Here is an 8,255-nt window from a genome sequence, read left to right on the forward strand (position 1 = left end):
TTATTCTAAAACAGGCGTAAACCCCGAACAATATATCCAGGCACCACACTACATATCTAAGCAACGGGACCACTGTTCGAAGGTCAGGGAATTTTCTTGTAGGGGTGACGTTTTCCGTTATTCTTTTTTTGTTAGAACTGTTCGAGATTGGAACAGTTTGCCATCGCGCATTGTATACATCACAGAACACGGTGCTTTTTTCCACGCATTGTAATTATTTGTTCATGTATTTAGGTCATGTTTAGTTTAGTTCATGTATTAAGTCTGTAACCTCCCTGCTGTAATGCCCTACGGGGCGATGCAGGTAATAAATAAATAAATAAATAAATAAATAAATAAATAAATAAATAAATAAATAAATAAATAAATAAATAAATAAATAAATAAAAGAAGGTCACTGCCTTTAGTTTTATTGAGGTGGCTTAGTTGTAGCAGTATCAGCTTGAGACGCGGAGTTCAGCCAACGTTCGTAATTTCGCACGGTGATGTTGCGATAGCAGTAGCGTGAGCCTTAAGAAATAAGAAATCCGATATATTCCTTCATGTATCGGGAATACCGATACTGACACACGTCTTCCTAGACGTATCATGATACAGATACAAGATACCTAAAGAGTATCTAAGATAGTATCTAAGATACGAGTATCTTCGATACTGCCCGGCACTGGTTTCAATGACTCGTGGTTTTCGGCTTTCTTCCCTTAATCAGGTTCCCGGCCTTTTGAAATTATTCCATTTGTGCCAAGTATCACATTTTTTTCTATCAATGGAAGCTTTTTCAGTCCCCATTCTTGTTTGAGATCATTCTTTCTCATCCAAACGTAAAGGTCAACCAATTCTTTGATCATCCTTTATACCAGTCGCTGTCTAGTAGCATGGTAATATATATGTAGCAGTTTTTTCAAGTGTACGTTGACAGCTGGAATTCCTCTCCTGAAATAACTGATACGGCATCGGCATGTGTCTTGCATTAAATTTTGCACCTTGTGTTATGTATCATTTTACTTGTTTTTGGCCTTCAGTGCTTGCAGAGCACAGTGGCTTCTTTCTTGAATGCAAGCTTTCTCCTTCCCATATTTAATTCCTAGGCTCGTTCAGGATTGCTCTTCTTGCTCGGTAGCCCGGGTTTTCGTGCACGATAGCCTGTGTTTTCACAATAATTAACTCAATATTAATTACTGTGCCCTAATTAACTTTGCCTTAACGCCAGAGGTGCTGGGTTGGAGTGTTGTGGTGATGGTGGCCCGCGCACCATCAAAATTGTTGCGCGAGCATTGCTTGCTTACTCATAGAAGATGATGAGGATGGTGACCCGCACACCATCACAATTGTTGCATGAGCGTTTGCTATAGGTTAGACACGATGCCAGGCGGGTGTACTAAATAAATTACTACGCCGAGTCGCCATCGTCCATGAATTCGCATCGACGACATGGTTTTCGCTCATGGACGCTGAACGTCGACTGAACGATAAGACAAATATGGCTTTCGCCTTATTAAACTGGGCTCCAATCCACGCTGGGAAGGTGGTCAGCCAGCGAAGCTGTGGTATCACATGATCCGATAGACCAATATCACGTAGCCATGAACTATTCAGCAATACACTACATGAAATGATTGACAGGAAGACAAATGCGTTGTACCATACGGTTATTTCCTTGAAACAATATTGATGACTGCGTCGCTCACTGTATGCACGCGCTGCTCTTCAGGAGTCGTAACTGCGCGTGGCTTGCTTTCGGAATGAACCGTTGTGTCCTGCATAGCCTGAGCACGACGCACTCGTGCATATTGACGTTGCTTTTACCGTCGCAGCTCATCGTGTTCACGCGGCACTTTGGGAGTCCTAACTATGCGTCACCTTCGCATATACCTATCACAACATAAATGAAATTAGTTGCTTGCCGGGTTCTTGTTTTACATATGAAAGTGTAGTTTCTATGCTACAGTTTCCACTTCCCGGCCACTTCAGGTTATGCGACCGTTATCTTTGCCAGCACGCACGTGTGGCTAACGCTGCGTGCTTCGCATTGTCGAAACGCGCCTTATCATCTATCATGTGGTTTTGACACTTGTTTTGTGCTTTTTTTTTTATTGAAACAAATGCTGGGGTGTGTCTTGCATGCTTAATTCCAATGAAGATAGGCATTTCTCGCTTAAATTCGTGCAATGGTTTTTTGTCGGCTGTTCTGTAGACGGATACGAAAAAATCCCGAGATTCTAGTCATATACAGCTTTACTGTGCTCAACATCATCATCAGCCTATATTTATTTCCACTGCAGGACGAAGGCCTCTCCCTGCGATCTCTAATTACCCCTGTCTTGCTTGCTTGCTTCTTCCAACTTCCACCTGCAAATTTCCTAACTTCATCACCCCACCTAGTTTTCTGCCGTCCTCAACTGCGCTTCCCTTCTCTTGGTATCCATTCTGTATCTCTAATGGTCCACTGGTTCTCCATTCTACGCATTACATGGCCTGCCCAGCTCCATTTTATCGGCTATGCCCGTTTGCTCTCTGATCCACACCGCTCTCTTCCTGTCCCTTAACGTTGGGCCTAACATTTTTCGTTGTATATGCCTCCGTAATATATGGCGCTGTAATATATGTCTCTTTTTCTTGTTCTTTATGCCATTTGGGTGAGGGCCATCATGCGCATAATGCATTCGCATTGAAAAAGAACCCGCAAACTTGCGTTCGCCGCAAGTGTTTCGCGGTAGATTACGGCTGCATAAGATGAAGCTGGCGGAAAGCGGCAACTGTAGCACACAAAGCAAATAATGACGTCACTACACTTTCATACGCAAAAGAAGAAACCACCTAGGAACTGAATTCATTTGTGTTCTGACAGCGCTTTGGGAAGGCCACGCTTAGTTAGGACTCCTGAGGAAGAGCGTGAATACGACGAGAAACGAAAGGAACAGCAATGTCGATATGTACAACGGCTGTCGTGCTCAGGGGCGGCAGGACCCACTTCGAAGCTACGTCACATTGGTCTGTCAGATCAGGTGATACCACGCTTCGCTGGACAATCGCCTTCGCAGCCTGTATGGGAGCCCATATATATATATATATATATATATTTGCGAAGAGCCTCAAAATGAGCAAGGAATAAATAATTACCTTTTGAAGAATTAATTCAAATGCCGAGCTTACAGTGTAGTTGTTATACAGTGTAATGACAAATATTCAATTGACTTCCTTTAAAAAATGAAAGATTTTGGTTTATTTCTACTTTTAATAAAAAAATATCTTTGTTTAAAAGTGCCTCGTGAATTTACATGCTGCCACACACCAACCTTATCATCGCACATGCATAAATTTTCAAATGAACAACCCTTGTCGGGTGCAGACCACAGCAGAGACGAAAGGAAACCATAGTATTCCAGAGCACTACACCCGTCGGATAGCGGACAACAATTTCGCTAACTCATTGCTACAGCATCTGCATCACACGTTGCTGCTTGCTTTTATATGTTGCCCACGTTGTTAAATTTTACATTTGCCGAGTGGTTTGTCCCCGAATAAACATAGAGGAATAGGCCGTGAGCTAAAACAATGCTTCGGAGGTGTCACCATTGTCTCGGATTCATCGCCATTGACATTACCAAAATATGATGGAACATTATGATAAACTGTACACATTTGTGAAGGAAAATTGTAAGCCTGTTTAGTTTGGCTGCATGTTGTGAACCAGTTCTGGATTGTTGTGTACGGTGCCGCACGAGTTGAAGCCCTGCCAGTGCGGCGCGCCGCAAGCTCCTCCTTGCAGGCGTTGCAAATCGAAAAGTTCAGCTATGGGTGAGTTCTCACTTCTCGTGATAGTGGCTAAGCCTTTTCGACAAATGCGCAGTCAGGAGTGAAAATGGTGTTTTAGTTTCGTTATAGCAATAGTTCGCAGGGGGACTATTACTTTTTTGATGTGGAGGTGTACGACCACTCAGGTATATATTTACCCCAGTGGTCTTGGTCTTGAGCCGGCTGAACGCACCTTGCTTACTTTTGTAGAAGAAATTTACTTGTTCCCGTTTGTAGTTTATTTTTACTTTGTTTTCGAGTGACAGGATCTCGTTATGACGATGGCTACACGACAACAAAGGCATGAGATGGGGTGACGAGTATCGGATAATCAAGCTGGATAACGACGATGGTGAGATATGGCGAGACGACGACTGTATACATGACGAGAATTGGATGGCAAAGCCGGAATCACTACGATGGAACGACCGTGACGGCAATACGACGAAAGTATGAAAACCAGTGCATGACGACGACTGTATTACAACCATGCCATCACGACGATGTCATGACAACGACGTCATAATCATGATTCAATGACGACGGCATAATTACGATGGAATGACGAAGAAAACCACCAGCCCTTCCCCCGTCGACAAAATGAGGCCGACATACCGACAAAAAACTTTATTGGTGGTCCTGAGGAACTGCGTTAGGGTACCTCCCTTTTCAGGGAGTCCCCGTAGCCGTCGCGGGCCGCACCCACGTCGCGGTCGGAAGATCGTGGTCCTCCGCCCTGTCGCAGGCATTCTGGACAGGCCGTAGTTGCTCTGAGAGGTCACTGCTCTTAAGAGCTGCCTCCCAGTTCGTTAGAGTAATAAGCGATGAGCTGCGTAACGCTAGGGCATTGTCAGAGCATATGAGATAAAGAGCAGTACGCCTCCCACAGTCTAGACAGTGGGGTTACACATTAGGCGCGAAGTGACTGAATCGGCCCCTGGAGAGGAACGACCCCGTTTGAAGCTTGCGAAAGGCTGAGTTTAGGATGTGGTAGCGGAAAGGCCCGTCGACCAAACGACTTTCATTTCAGAGTAGCAGTAAACGTAATGAGAAATTGATCTTTGGAACACACTTCCGACTAATCGGTGGACGTCTCAAGCGCAATCATCCAAATTGAACCTGGAATAACTGTAGTAATATTGCAATCTCTTCCTAGGTTAAATTTCCCATCACGTTTACTGCTGCTCTGAAATGATGACTGCCCAAGCAATCTCACAGTTCACGTATCCCACACAATCTCGCCTGCATTGGCTACGTTGGAGGAAGTGCTATTCTACTGAAATGATTCGTTTGCGAGGCAGTCGACGTGGAGTTCGGCACTTGTACTTTAGACTGCGGTCAGAGTAAGATTTTTGATGTGGTAATTAGTTAGCAGGCATGCCAACAGCTTCACAATAATTGGCTACTGCACTACCGCGCGTTTTCAGACATAAAGCTGCTGTTCCTAGAGGAAACAGTACTTGTAACAAAATTATGTGCTGGACTATCTCGTTCACGCGTCAAGAAGACATAACAGAAAAACTAAGGCGATCACCTGGGAATAAGATCACGTAGAGAAAAGAGCTCCTCCTTGTGTTCTTCTGTGTGATCATCCAAGTGTGCGTTGATACCTTTGGTTCTATGTACGTGTCAGTAGCTTGACGACGTTTCTCGCAAGCTAGTAAGAATACTACTGCTGCATTTGCCATGGTCGTGAAATGTTCGAATTAAATCAGCGAGTGTTGTCTTTAGTTCTAGTTACCAGGTAGTCGATGTAAACGTACCCTATAGTATTTTTACAGTGGTATCTGTTTAGTGCGTTAACATTCTTGGCACCCTGCAGCAAGTAATAGTAATACATATTCATAGATATTTTCCCCGGAATACTACACGTTACCAAGAGTGAGTCGGTTGTGCCATCGTCGCCGCTGTCCGTCCTCGCACCATTTCATTTCTCTGTGAAACTACCCAAAGCTATGAACGTGTCAATCTCAGGCGGTTCAGTGCAAAGTCGATTCTGGTTAATCAAAATGAAGATAATGCTTAAGTATCACTGTAGTGTAGCCGCAATTTGTTTTTATGTACCTCCTTCGTTTACATGCTAGGGTCATTGCATGAATGAAATGTGAAAATAAGTTAGAAACCGCGAGCGCCTTCGCTGTGATTCTATTTATTCCTCCGATAACGTTTTATTGAAACCTCAGCTGCTAAAGAAGTGCCGTCTAGCAAGTATTCCTAAGGTACTAGGTAATTCGCAGTGTAGCTGTCTTTCACCTTGTGAGTTTCCGTAAGCCATTTTGACCACGGTGCAGTCCGTGTAGTCCGAGTAGACGAATGTACCCTTTTGAAGAGGCCCGTCCACTGCAAGGAGATGGACACGGTTAAGTGCCACATACATTCTTCGAAACAAATTTCTGCAAGCAGGTCATGCCGCTCAAATCTGGCGTTGACATTTGTCTGCTTCGCGCTGCGCCCAATAGTGGCCTTGGGTGAAGTCAAATTTGGCGCGGGTGTCGGCCATTGACGGCACTTAAACCACTGGTTCACATATCAGTATGGTGCGCTTATTAGGACATTAGAAAAATTCGGTGCAGTATTTTTGTTTTGCCGAAGCATGCAATGGCATATGAGGGTACGGAGCTTGTTCCTGTATGATGTATGAGCCCATGGCTGCATCAAGGCTCATCGCGACTTAGAGCCGAATTTGTCGGGTATCATACGTGCTCTTTGGACAAAGGAAAGGCAACACAGCTGCGGGAACAATTAAAGGGGCGTTTATTGCGCCTTCTATACACCAATCTAGCTAGTTGCATCATTCCCAAAAGAGCATGCCGAGGGAGCTCATAAATCAAGAAGTCTGACTCAGGGATACGTTTACCCCATGCCTCACAGAACACCTAATTGTTTGCGCGTACGGTCACGCGAACCGTGGCTCATTCAAACGATCGTGTTCTTCCATACCGGTACCCGACTTCGAAGCCTTTCGCAGGACAGTCGTACGACGCGTGTGAGCGGGCGCGCGGCCGTCCTTGCCCCACCGACCCCAAGCAAAATAGCAAGAGCCTACTCCCTCTTGAGCATGAGTAACCGGGCCGCTAGGTGACGTTAGCAGCGCAACACTCTCGCCATCTCTCGTAATATTGTGCAAGTACACTGAACGCCGGCGGCGCACAGCTATGCGGGGAAGCGGGATTACAGAATACGCATGAGCCTGGCGGGGAAAACAACATCAGGGTACGCGTGAGAGTCGAGTCTTAAATTAAATTAAATTATGGGGTTTCACATGCAAAAACCACGATCTGATTATGAGGCACGCCGTAGTGGGGGACTGCGGAAATTTGGACCACCTGGGGTTCTTTAACGTGCACCTAAATCCAAATACACGGGTGTTTTCGCATTTCACCCCCATCGAAATGCGGCCCCCGTGGCCGGGATTCCATCCCGCGAAGAGTGGAGTGTTCCTCCATCCCCCGAACCTTAAGTCGTTACATATTCCAGCCAATCATGCCACACTGTACGTAGAACATGAACGCGTGCTTCCCGAATAAACGGTAGTGCATGCGGCAGTGGCCCCGTCGAGGGAATGGCCGCGCACGATACCCAGGAAATAGGGACATTTCGTTCAGTTTCTTTTCTTTTTTTTCACTGCCACGTGGCGGGCCGACCTTAAATAATTGTTTGTGCTAACCCAGTGCATATAGATTTCAGTAGCTCAGAACACACCTTTACGGATAGCATTTGTAGATGATAAAGGAGCCTGTGACAACGAAGACAGGAAATTGTTATGGGATATTCTTAAACACGAAGGCATAGACATGGCCACTGTAAAAAAAAATAGGTTATCCAGTGGCCGTGGAATAGATGACGATTTCGTGTAGCTTCTGATAGAGATATATAAGGGCAACCCAGTACAACCTGCATATAGGAAGGTCGAAAGGGTACTGTAGTAGTGCGAATTCACCAAGGATTGACGCAAGGATGGCAAGGACTGACGCAAGGATCCTCTGTCTCCATTGTTGTTCACGCTTTATATTAAGGGCATAGAAAGCCGACTGGAAAGCAGCGAAATAAGGTTTGATTTATCATGCATGCGTAATGGACAAATATTGCTACAGAAGGTCCCTGGACTGATGTATGCGGACGACATAGCGCTACTAACGTACAATACCAGAGATTTACAAACTCATGCGAATATCTCTGGCAACGTAGCGACAAATCTAGGCCTTACGTTTAGCAGAGAGAAATAGGGAATTGTAATCTTTAATGAAGAGACGACTCGTTACGTGGTGTCCATTCAACAGCAAGTCATACCCATATTCGAGCGATATAAATACCTCGTCGAATACATCAACGAAGGAAAGACTCATTCAAGCACCCACCAATATAATGTGTAAATACTGTGAAAAAGGCACTGTGAATGAATAAAAAACAATAAATAAAAACTAAAAGAAGGGGAAGCGGAATGCCACAATAATGAAACA

The sequence above is a fragment of the Dermacentor silvarum genome, chromosome 2 (genome assembly GCF_013339745.2).
Source record: "Dermacentor silvarum isolate Dsil-2018 chromosome 2, BIME_Dsil_1.4, whole genome shotgun sequence".
Lineage (NCBI taxonomy): Eukaryota > Metazoa > Arthropoda > Arachnida > Ixodida > Ixodidae > Dermacentor > Dermacentor silvarum.